This window comes from Colias croceus, chromosome 15, assembly GCF_905220415.1.
Source record: "Colias croceus chromosome 15, ilColCroc2.1".
NCBI lineage: Eukaryota > Metazoa > Arthropoda > Insecta > Lepidoptera > Pieridae > Colias > Colias croceus.
Window position 1 is genome coordinate 10304663 of NC_059551.1, and position 13349 is coordinate 10318011.

General features: G+C 33.2%; 1 protein-coding gene across 1 annotated transcript in view; it reads left to right on the plus strand.

The window, feature by feature from the left end:
- Positions 1 to 13349, plus strand: part of LOC123698175 — a 281837-nt gene that overhangs the window by 86121 nt on the left and 182367 nt on the right. The gene's annotated exons all lie outside the window — the stretch shown is intronic.

The following is a 13349-nucleotide window of genomic DNA, read 5'->3' on the forward strand; positions in this document are numbered from 1 at the left end:
GGTGTAATTTATGTGTTCGGCCCCCGCAACCCCCGAAACGCGGCAATTACAGCCTGTGTGAGTGGAGCGTAGGGATGGGAAACTATCGATAATCGCTTTCTATCGATCATGTGGCTTTAAACGCTCACCACATTGAGCGGTCGAGTCTTAGTGGGTGTTCTTGAAAATGTTTTATCTTCGTTCCTTTTTAATTTGTGGCTTTTTCATTCAACATATTATTGTGTTTTATTATTTTCACGGAATAGATGTTCATTTAAAAATTACGGCTGTTTGAAATACTGAATAAATCTATACAAATATTATAAAGAGGAAAGGTTTGATTTTTTGTTTGTTTGTTTGTATGAATTGAATAGGCTCCGAAACTACTTGGCAGATTTGAAAAATTCTTTCACTGTTGGAAAGCTACATCATTTCTGAGTGACATAGGCTATATTTCATTTTCAAAAAAAATAGGCATCCTTACTAAAATTACGATAACGTAATCCAAGGTGTGAAAAAAATATCAAAAAACTACCTTACATCGCGTGCGCTGCGAAAACTGTTGATGATAGAACAAAATGATATACTACATTTTTTTAGAACACACCATTGTCTACAAAAAATCAGCGGCAGCATATCTCTAACTATTACAGTCATGTCACAATAAGCGTTTTTTTATTGAAAAAAAGAAATTAAAATACCACCGCTACAAAAAGCTCTTTATTTGTACCTTGGTATTAACCCTTATCAAAATAAATGATGTATTATTTAATATTATATAATATTTTAATAGCCATAAATATTACACTGTTTTTAGCTTTGTTGATTCTACACGTTGGGAAATGTAATACTTATAATAAATGCGAAAGTTTGTGAGGATGGATGTACCTACTCACTCTTTCACGCAAATACTACTGAAGATTACATTGAAATTTAGTATACATATATAGAGGGTAACTTGGATAAACATATATGTATATCCCGGAAATCCCACAGGAACGGGAACTATGCGGGTTTTTTTAAACGCGGGCGAAGCCGCGGGCGGAATGCTAGTTTTAAATATTTAAATGACGCTCATATAAATGACATCATAATAACTTTCTGAAGGAAGAGTTTGAGGTTGCAATGATCATAAATGTTATCGATAAAGTAAAGTATCGATAATCAGCACATCACTATGCCATGCCATTGTAGAAATGCTAATGATTTCCTTTCCCAATGCACACGAATTTAAAGGTGAATCGTAAATTTAATTCTCTGTTTTAGATCCATTGTTACTGAATGTTATTACGTTCCGACATCTTTTTGAAATATTACGAATTTATATTATATTCTTACATATTTATTTCATTCTATATTATAATATTATTATAACATGATATTGTATCTATTATTATCATTTTTGTAAGACACTGGCTTCACAAATATTATGTTTGCATTGAAGTTGATAAGACTATTTTTTTATCGCTGGCTGTGTTTATAAATGATATTCCAATAACAATACAATATAAAATCAAAGTTAAGTTCATAACAAGATAAGCTGAAGGTGCATATCCCATATCAAAATTAATAACTCTAAATGCTGCTTAAAATATCACCTATTCATCTACATAAACATCCTAACTTTAAGCTCCTACCACTTTAACATGTGGGAAATCTCACATTATTCATTTTCAAGATGTCGGAGCCAATAATTTTTCCTCTCCATACACACTTACGGGGTAAGCAAATCGAAATTCCATATTATTTCACGCTCACAATTTCCTGAAGTCTCTTTTATCAGATGTTTTGTTATCAGCTGCCTTTGTCGGACACTTCACGTCTTTTGCGTATTTCCACTTGTATGTGGGAAATAATTGGATTATGGTTGTGTGTGTTTTTGTGTTATACAATACTAGTTGCTCCGCGCGGTTTCACACCCGTGGCTCCACTCCTGTTGGACGTAGCGTGATGATATTATAACCTTCCTCGATTAATGGGCTATCTAACACCGAAAGAATTTTTCAAATCAGACTTCAAATCGGAATCGAATCAGTAGTTCCCGAGATTAAGGGTCAACTCACACCAATAGAGCGGCGAAGCGCAGCGAAGCGGAGCGCAGTTTGTTAATGGTATGGGGCTTGTTACTTAATCGTTCGTAATTACATACACATATGGTATTGTACCTTTACTTTGTACCTATTATTAAACAATTCGGAAAAGTAGAGGCATAAGGTCAGAGAGTCATTAAAATATAACCAAAAATCGAGCCCGTGAGCACCGTCAGCAAATTGTTACATATCGAATTAATACCCATCTTTTTTGACAAATAAAACAAACCACATTATTTACTTTTACCTCAAATCACATGGACATCGGTCTAGACAAAGCTTATGATGAGGAAAATTCAATCACGATTGTCTACAAGCAATTCTTCAGTCAATTTGTATGAACAAGGACATGGAATGATGTCGATTCGCCTTATCAAAGGCAACGAAACAATTGATGTTCTGCGGGATACGGGCTCTGTTCTGATAAAGGTTTTTAGCTTTGTTTGTACAGTGTTTGATAAGCATTGTTTTGATTTTCTTTATTCATGCCTATTGGGCATTGGGCGAAAAGTGAAGCTTACTGGCAGTTTGTCACCTTTGGCTTATAAGTCTAATCGATCAGGGAAGTCGTTTATCTTTTACTGTATAGCCCATAATGGAACAAAGAGTTTAACTATACTATTGAGCATAAACTAAATACTTTACAATATATTATTGTGAAATTGACATTTAAATAGCAGGTTCACCAATCGTTTAAGAAATCTTTTGATTTGTAAAGATATTATAAATGGGGATGGATTTTATGATCACAATGTTTTAGTACTTTTTGCCATCAATCCACAATAATTATTCTAACAAGGAAACAAGTAATATCTAAAAATCCTCCTAATAAAGATAACAAGCCCCCATACCGCATTATCCTCACATTCAGGCCAGTCACGGTGATGTGACGTCATGTTTTTGCAATTCCCGCTTAGGGGAGATTGATCGCTCACTTGACATGAGATCTCGTAATTAAATGTTACGTTTGCGTGTAAAAAATATATTGGTCTGTTCATTTGCGGCCATGCTATAGGATGATTATGGTCATTGGAGTACGGCGTATGAAAGGATCTGGGTTGCATTCCTACAGGTAATGATTTTGTAAGGCCTGCAACAGAGTTTACTGTTGGCTTTATTCCTTAGACTGCTTCTCTGAAACAGTGCTGAATGGTAAATTTAATCTATGTTCTGATGATTCAAAACTGCTTCTAGAAGATGAATGAAGATGAAGAATAGTTTATTACTAATAAATAAATAACTATATTAGGCGGGGAAAAGAATGCTGATTATAATAATACCTCGCAAAAAAGAAAATTTGATCGTTAACAGAAAAAAATCATAATGCATCCGCGGCCTTATTAGCTAAAAATCAGCAGATAACGACCACCGCGCAACAGCAGCGCGACAGGTTCGCGACTGGTCGCAAAACGTCAAACAAATTCGTATTATGTAAGCAGTTGCGTCGCTGTCGCACAACATCTGCTTTCTTCGACCGATGCACTTGATTTTGTATGGAAAGCAGCGACACTCACAATCAAGTGGCAACTGTTGGTACTACGTATGTTTATAAACAAGCACAGACACTCGTAGTTCTCCCTCTAACATTTATTAATTAATAAACATGTTCTTGCCATTGTTTATAAAACCGTAAATTAAGATATTATTAATGTATGCGACGACAAAATTTAATACCTCCTTATTGGTACAATGCTACAATTATGTTCGAAAACTTATCAAAATTTTTAACCTAAAACATTTTGCACACTTACCGCAATATATTTTAATTATATTTATAAATATTAATTGATGATCTTAGTTAACAATCAATAAAAAACACTATATTTGTGAGTAATTTCGCGTTTTTATACACTTTAGTGACGATAACACAAGCAGCAACTAGTCAACAACAAGTATTAGACCTGTCGCATATTTAACAGATGAATTGCTAAGTTGTTGCTGTCGTGTTGCTGTCACAAGTCATAGATAATACCGCTTGCAAAGCAACCTTTGACTTTACATTAGCGACAACTGCATTTTTAGTTTTTCAGTTGCTCGACAGAGGCAGCACTGTTGACGGCAGATTATCTGCTTGTTGTCTGCTTTTACGTAATAAGAAATAGACGATTGACAACAGCTATTGTGCAATTTTTGGTTGTTGCTTGTCGTCTGCAAGATACGTAATAAGGCAGCCGCTCCATACTTTAACTTAGGTTGTAGTCTAATAATGCTACGAAATTACATTAGTTTGATTATCAATGTTACGAAATAACGCGAGGATATCAAGTCCTCCAGTAGTATACATATATCAAATTATGTATAGAGCAGTCGGATAGTGAAACAGATGTTAAGCGCATCTGTCCTGTAAGGGACGGAGATCTTCATGCGTGTGTGCATATTTATGTTTTTGCAAGAGCCAAAATCAAGTATCTTTTTAGTATACCAACCTAAAAAAATTCTTAAAAGATTTCAATAAATAATGTCAATCTTTAATCTATTTTAACGAGATTTCTTTTGGACATAAATTACCCTTTTCGGAAATTTTGCTCATCATAATAATATGAACTTCCAATATGAAATGAAATAATAACTTGTCGACACCTGCTTATTCTTTGTTAAATTAATTAATTAATTTTATGTTATATTAATACTCCTGTTCAAATTACATAAGAGCCCAATTAAAACAATCAAAATTAGAATCATCATTTTATCTTACCTACCTTGCTACGTAGCATTTAAGACAATACCCTCCAATTGAAATGCTAATTTACAACCGTTCTACTATAAACACAAGTACATAAACACTACGAAGGTGCTGCGTCAGTCTTACTCCTTGATTAATGCCAGTTCAGCCCATGCCGTGTCCACGAAATTGAATCCTGCAGGATAGTGTGCTAACGATCCAAAAGTGAACAATTTGTGCTACCAAGTTTGTTGGAAAAAATGTGTGGATTGGCGTAGTGAAATTAATTTGTAGTTATAGTATAGTAAATAAACTGTAAAAGGATGTAACAGAAACATTTATGAATACGTTAAATACATATTATTTTGTTAATGAAAAAGGTTTTTTGTAAATGCTTTTTTTCTTAATATATCGATAAACCCAGGCACTATATTCATTAATACTTTCTTCATTTTGAATTGAAATATACCATATTGAGTACTTACAGAAGTTTTAAAGAGCATTAATCTCTGAAAAATGGACCAACTACAAACCGCCTAAATACATTTTATTGCGTGCATACGAACATGTTTGAAAGTCCATTAAAATAAGTATAATTACATTAATATGTTAACATAACACAATCACGTACAGTAGTGACATAATAGTGGCAATTAGTCCTGTTTAACCGTCGGAAAATAGTGACGGTTACAAAAAACATTTAAACACCAATTATTAATGCTCATTATTTGTTACCGCGATTTATTTGCGCATTTCGCTCGTTAAAACTTTTGGGTGGTAATTAGGGATAATTTTATAAGCAATTATGTTACTATATTAAGGGATAGTATCACCACAGACGCTGATCAAGTCTTACATTTTTCTACTAAACCCATTTTTAATCTTGGTTAAAATATCTCTTAAAGATTGAGAGACGGTTGCAAACAGAATTAATTTATTTAAAATGACACAAACACTTTATACATTAACCATCGCCAAGCTTTAGGTACCTACTTACGTGAAAAAAGCACAAAAAATACGCAACATAAATCAAACATTCAGCAAAAAATAAAAGTACGATTTGTACATTCGCAAATCCGTCGAGTTGAGATAACTTATCTTCCCCTTGGAGGCGTAAACTTTGTCACCTGCTTCCCTTCGCTAGGGTGTTATAGTTTCACGTTTTCTTTGAAACACATGAATTGAGTAGTTTGGCCCTATTTTTAGAATGAATCTAGAATAAAAGGAACGACAAGCAAGTAACTTTTTATTATGTAGTCAAAGTAAAATTAAAACAGTTATGTAAAGGAGTAAAAAATATAGATTATTTTCGAAGGTCATCACTGAAAATATCAAATAATGTAAGGAAAGTCGTTTTCTTAGTCAGAGGCAATATTTCCAAATGCCAAAAGAAATATTATGTCTTCTTTCATAGGACACTATATGCATCCGAAACAACAGGTTTTTAGGTTTGAAATTATTGTTCCGTGAATTTGTCATACAGCATACTATAATGATCAAATATCTCTAGCATGTTAGGCACCTAATAACAACGCATAGACTTCATTAGATATCTAATTTTAACAAGTTAATAAATAGAATACAATGCTAACTCTACCCACCGCGCAAGTTTTCTTTGCTAGTAAAGTAGTTGAGTTAAATCTTAATGAGATACGTAAGCAATTCCACAGAACAGTGCGACCAATTTAGCGTCCCTCTAATTTATTGAGTAGGGAGGGTCCGACAATCCTCCATCGTAAGATGTTTTATACGGTTGATATAAGTTCAAAGTGAGTCCTCTGTAGCTTAGTGTGAGGTTATGTTTTATTTGAGTTATGCGGTGTTTGATTAGTGTGCTTTATTTTAAACTTTAAATGTTTATATAATTGTTTTTAATATTATTTCTAAATTCTAAACATTTGGAAGGCAATGAAAATATGCTTCATTGAGGAAAAACGAATGCACTAATTATTGCATTATTTTAAGTTTAAATTGCATATTATATTATGCTTTATAATGGAAATATGTTTTTATACGGAATAAAAATTTAATTCTTATGTAGTATTCAATATATTACGTAAAGAATAGAGCCAATTATTGCGTTTTGTACTAACCGAATATTATCAAATATTCGGTTATAGCACTACATTTTCATAGCAAATTTCAATAAAATACCTATCTGAGAACTATTAAACTAAACCGCTAAAATATAAATTCCTAATATTCAGGCTGAGTGCTTTAGGCCATACTATAATTGAAATAGAAGTTCATACAGCTTGAACGTAGAGTTCATATATAACTGAATAGGTAAGTTTAGAGTGAGTCGAAATTACTATTTATTAACACTAACACAACAAACCAATATAAGCACATATTTACATAAAAGTGTAAGGGTTAATATTTCTAGAAAAATGGCAATTCATTTTTATTTAGGGCCGATTTTTCAATGCTTGGATAAAACTTATTCGTCGAATCCATAGTAATATTATAAATGCGAAAGTAACTCTGTCTGTCTGTCTGTTACTCAATCACGCCTTAACTACTGAACCAATTTGCATGAAATTTGGTATTGAGATATTTTGATACCCGAGAAAGGACATAGGCTACTTTTTACCCCGGGAAATAGGATGGGTTTTATCCCGGAAATCCCACGGGAGCGGGAGCTATGCGGGTTTTTCTTTGACTGCGCGGGCGAAGCTGCGGGTGGAAAGCTAGTAATGTATAAAACTACCATTTTACAAACGTATTCTAAGCCCGTATTTGACAGTTTACGTGACATTTTAATATTATCGTGTAATACTTTATTGGACGCATAAGTTTTATCCAAGCATTGAAAAATCTGCCCTAAGTCTCCTAAAAATATTCCCAAACATCTCAATACAAGGCTAAAAAAGTAACATAATATTATTCCATTCAAATCACGGATATTGTTAGTTTCCCCACATTGCGATCGTCTATCGTTTTATTGCTTCTATCGTTAAAGGGAGAAAAACATACAAGTGTTCAACGTTTGATAAGAAGCATGTGGATTTCATTGAGATTTAGTGTAATTTTGGAAGAACAGGATAAAAAAGGAACGTATTGCGTAAGAATGTTTTTGTTTTATGCTGTGGATAGAGATAGCGGTTACACATAATAAAGCCTTTTAATATAAAAGTAAGTAGAATCTATGAATCTATACTAATATTATAAAGCTGAAGAGTTTGTTTGTTCGAACGCGGTAATCTCAGGAACTATTGGTCCGGTTTGGAAAAATTATTTCGTTTTCAGATAGCCCATTTATCGAGGAAGGCTATAGGCTATATATCAGCACGCTAAGACCAATAGGAGCGGAGTCACGCGGGTGAAACCGCGGAGCGCAGCTAGTTTTCTTATAAAAGGCTCTATCTTCGTAAATGGCCAAAAATAGTATAAACATTTATTTTACATTCTCATATGTAAACAATTTTAAACATGATTTAAATCATTAAAATTATGTTTAAACATTGAATAATGCGTAATATTATGTTAATTTTTTATACACTAACTTTCATACACAAATATTATTACTACGAAAATGTATCGAATCCACGTCCCTCGTTTTAGTTCTAACCATTGGGTATATCAATAATAATCAGAACGGAAATCTGTCCTCCCCTATGTAAAGTATATAATCGGATAAAAGCAATACATTCAATTAAACGGTTTAGGCTTAGCCCGGACTCGAACCGGCATAAGACGGTTTTTCAATACTATATTAACAGTATCGGTTTTCATTTAGGGATGTTGTGTAGAGCGAGCTAAGATATTTCAGCGCGATGTCGAATAAAGATATGCTTTTATTTTATTTTTTTCACGTTAACTTCAACTATAATAATTGAGAATGTTATAATAACATTCTTTATAAGTTTAAAATGCTGTAAGCACGTTATTAATCAATCGATTGTAAACAAGATAATTTATAGGTAAAGAGCCGTAAATAGAGTCGAGAATTCGAAATTAATTGTGTGTCTTGTATCTATCATGGCTTACACTTCAATGCTTTATTATAGAAAATATATCTGAGTAAAGTTGTATAGTATTTTCCATGTTAAATTATAAATTGTTTTTCTTACTGGTACTGTACAATAAGGTATCATAAATAAAATAGTGATAAATAAACCTATAATACAAAATTATTTCAAAAATGTATATTTAAATGTATTCACAACCGCATAAAAATATTAGCTTTCAGTGTTTAGAAGCTTTAATACAGAAGAGGGTTCTAGGATAGGATTAGACGCCCTTATCCGAGTTCTAAGAGTGAGGGACTTAATTGTAACAATTGTGTTCAAGATTATTGTTATTGAGTGCTAAAATGAACATTATCCCTTCATCATAAGAGCTATTATTGCATGTGGGGCAGAGGAACTAACAGTTTTAAATGGAATGCAGTGCTAAGAACTAAAAAGCATCTGCAACGATTTATTTACTTTTAAAATCAAAATAAATATCATATCTAAACTATAAATAATAATAAAATGCGAATTTCATTTATTTCGAATATTTTTCGGTCCATTTAAAATTGAGATTAATTTCTAGAAAGAACTATAAATGATTTTGAATATAATTATTGTATTAGGAATACCTATATTAAATTCTTAAATTTTGCTCATACAGTACGAAGTTCACAAATAAGATGAGTCGAAATATTGCAAAGCGTCTGGATCGGACCCAGAAAGTACTTACGTAAATTTACATAAAGGGTAAGTTTCCATTCGTCATTATTATACATTTTATACTAGCTGCGTGCCCCGACTCCAACTGTTTTTTTTTTGTAAATTTCACATTATGCCAAATATTAAATATGTATTAGGAACTAATAAATATTTTTAAATAGCTTAAAAGCCCTTAATAATGGTCAGAAGTAGACAAAATTAAAAAAAAAAACTAAACGGAAAGCACGAGCTTTCAAATATAAAAAATCATCAAATTCGGTTCACCCAGTCGAATGTTGTAAGAAACACAAAAAATATAGTCGAATTGAGAATCCTCCTTAATTGAAGTCGGCTGAAAACAGTTTAACAGTTAAGTATTGATGGGTCAGTGGTTGTAGCAATACATTAGCCAACAATACCTTTGTTGAGAATTTAATTAATAATGTGCTTTCCGCCCGCGGCTTCGCCCGCGTTTTCAGAGAACAACCCGCATAGTTCCCGTTCGAGGGATTTCTAGAATAAAAACTATCCGTTGTATGTGATAATCCAAGTTAACCTCTATGTGTGTACCAAATTCCTTGAAATTAAGAAGATGAATTTTATTAAGAAGTTAAGCTGCTTTTGAACAACAAACATACGAACTTTCGCATTTGTAATATTAGTAGGTAATTTATTTAACTTTTCATAATATTTCGTGCAAATCTGTTCAGCTCTTGCAGCATTATTAGAAACAAACTTAAAATATACCTAAAAAAACGACGAATGGCAACCGGGGATTGCCGCGGTAAAGCTATTGCATGCTATGCCTTCAACTTTCAAGCCACACCTCCGCTCGTCGGAGTAGAGAGCGTGAGGTTTTTTCGTTACGGAATTTCTCGATTCGGTCCCCGCGCTCAAGGCCCGCGATAAAAGCTATGCAATAGCTTAATATATAATATTATTATAAGAAATAAATAAACAGAATTTTTATCATTGAACTAAACAGGCGCCATGAATTCTGTCCCTTTCTTTATAGGCATAGAATAAATTAGTATGGGGCAGATGCTAACATCAGCTGTTTCACTGATCGATTTTCTCTACTGGTAATAATCATTTTATAGTGACCAATAGATACTTTTTATTTTCTATGATAAGCCTATAATAAATTATAGAAATGAATGTATATAAGGATTACATAGATATATTCGTTTGGTTTTCAGACGAGTAGTTAGTGAAAATGATTTTATGAAGTTTCGTTGCATATTATGCCTCATAATCCCCCAATAAAGCTATAATCTTTGCGCTCGATTGAAAAAAAGTAGTCAAACGCCACAGACCGAGTAAAAATAATAATAAAGGACAAAATTATCTCATTTTTCCTTCGAGCGCGCGTAAAGTTATTCTTTACCTAACCAGATTGAAAAATTAATGAAGTGTGCTACATTCGTTTCAATGACAACCAATTTCAGGTCGTATCACTCGCCAATAAAGTTCAAATTAGCCTAGTTTAATTTGTAGTTCCTGTCCCTTGAGGGTAGTTCGATATTCTGCTTTATTGTCTATGATATAGGGTTTCCATTTGTGCACTCTATGTGTACTGAACCCCTTACAATGACGCGTAAAGCAACAGATTTATAATGTCGGATCGATGTGTCTTTCAGACACTCAACAATACAGTTTTATACATTACTAGCTTCAACTCGGTTTCATGCTATTCCGAGGTATAATTTATCTCTTTGCAAAATTACATCGATCCATTCAGCCGTTCTATTTCAAAAACGCTTTAACATCTATCACAAAACAAGGTCTACTTAATACTGTAAACCAACCCATTTTGTTCAATTTCACTTGTGATAATGTCAAAATAGTAATTGAAATTTAAATATTACAGTAACAGATGCCTACTATAGTTCCAATTGAAATTGATTAAAAATTAAAAAAAATCGCACTCAAATTGATTCATTTATTATAGAGCTACAATAAAGATAAACACAAACGCATACGAGCCCTCAAATACATATTACGTTAAACTTATAACTTTCCAAATACTACAAAATACTAATATGAAGCTATATCTTCATCTCTATTTACTTAACAAATGTACCCGTCCGAGTAGCGAGGTAGTTCAATTACTTACAAACAAACATACAAACAAATGTCTCAATTAAAACGCGGGCTGCTAATGAGATTATTTTAATTAAAACCACCGAAAGACGACAAATATTTTGTGTAAGTACTGGTTATTACAAAATGCTATTACACAGACGTTGAGGTTTATCAAAACTTGAAAGTTTTTATGTTGTGGTTCGTTAATTGTTTAAAAAACGAAATGATAAAATATTATGTACTATTTCGTCGTAAATTTACGGTTGTGTCTATTTTAATGTAAAGATTTTGTGCTATAAACAAATCATGGACGTATTGATTGGTCTACCCCTGGTTGAATAAATCTTAAAACATAAGCTATTTTGTTAAGAGAATAACGAAGCCGGGGAGAAAATTCAGAATCGGTTCTGTAACTTCTGAGCTTCTTTCGTAAAAGCAAATTAAAAAAAAGACGTGTGGCATTCGGGAACTGCCGCGGTAAAGCTATTGCATAGCATGCCTTCAAGCCACACCTCCGTGCCCGTCGGAGTGGGGAGCGTGAGGTTTTTCGTTACGGAATTTATCGATTCGGTCCCCGCGCTCAAGGCCCGCGATAGAAACTATGCAATAACTTAAAAACTAAATCCTCTTTAAATTATTAATATATAGAGCTACGTAAATAGTTGATAGAGTTCTATCTCTATCACACCATTTTTACCATCATGTAAATTATGACTTAAATCCTCATTCTGTAGTTGAGTATATGGATCGTCATAACATAAATTGATGATATTTTCGTTGCATAAAATCAAACTCAAACATTTATTTATGCAATTAGACTTCTAGAAGCACCTTTGAATCGTCACACCATAGCTTCACCATTTAACACCGGTTTGGAAAGCAGTTTCTACGGAGAAGAACCGACAAAAAACTCATTGCCACAGCCCAGTTAGCCCAGCCCATATTATACCAGTACTTTTCATAGACAATTTTCTTCAGTTATCTACTCAAGAACAAGAGCAGTGTTAGCGACTGTAAACACACGTAGATGGCGTGTTTCGCGGTAAAATGTCGGATTTTATTGCCGCCCTGTTCTCTTTAGCTATTTGTCTATTGCACTGAGCTTCACGATGCCGCGAAGCAGAGATATTAGGGGGAATTGCTAATGATGACACGTTTGTATGTTTCATTTAGGGTTATACCAAGTGTTAGTATTTCTACCAGACTAGAAGGAGGAGAAGTTACTTGAGTTACTCAGTTAACTGTGATTTGTTATCCTACTATCGTACTAATATATGCTTAAGTTTGTAGGTTATTTTACTAGTTTGTTACTCCTTCACGCAAAAACTGCTGACCCGATTTTCATGAAATTTGGCATATACAAAGAAGGTAACTTAGAGAAACACATTGGATAGTTTTCATCCCGAAAGTTCAACAATAACTACGCGGGCAAAATTGTTATTTATTAAGTCAATAGTTACTTATATACTATCATTTATAACAGTAAATTGCATAGCCAAACCGCCTGCTTCTACAACTCGCACCACAGCCAACCATTCGTTTACAGAACGTTTTATCGCATGCAAAAACTGAATTCTCATCCAATACGGAGAACAGTGAAGGCTTTCATCGTTCTGTTAATAGAATAGTTAATGGTTTAACAGCAAACCCTGGACTGAACAGTGTGCGTATGTGTGATCACAGTTTTGGTGTAACTGTTGACTACATTTGGGATGACATTTTTTTGGTTTTGTTTAGAGGTTAATTGAATTTGTGTTTTATGGTTGAAGTGTTAAAGATCATTATAGTTCCAGAACTACCCCAGGATTTGCAGAATACTAGCCTTTAATTTTTCACTGACAGTTTCTATAAAATAATTTTGGTAATTTTATTTCAACA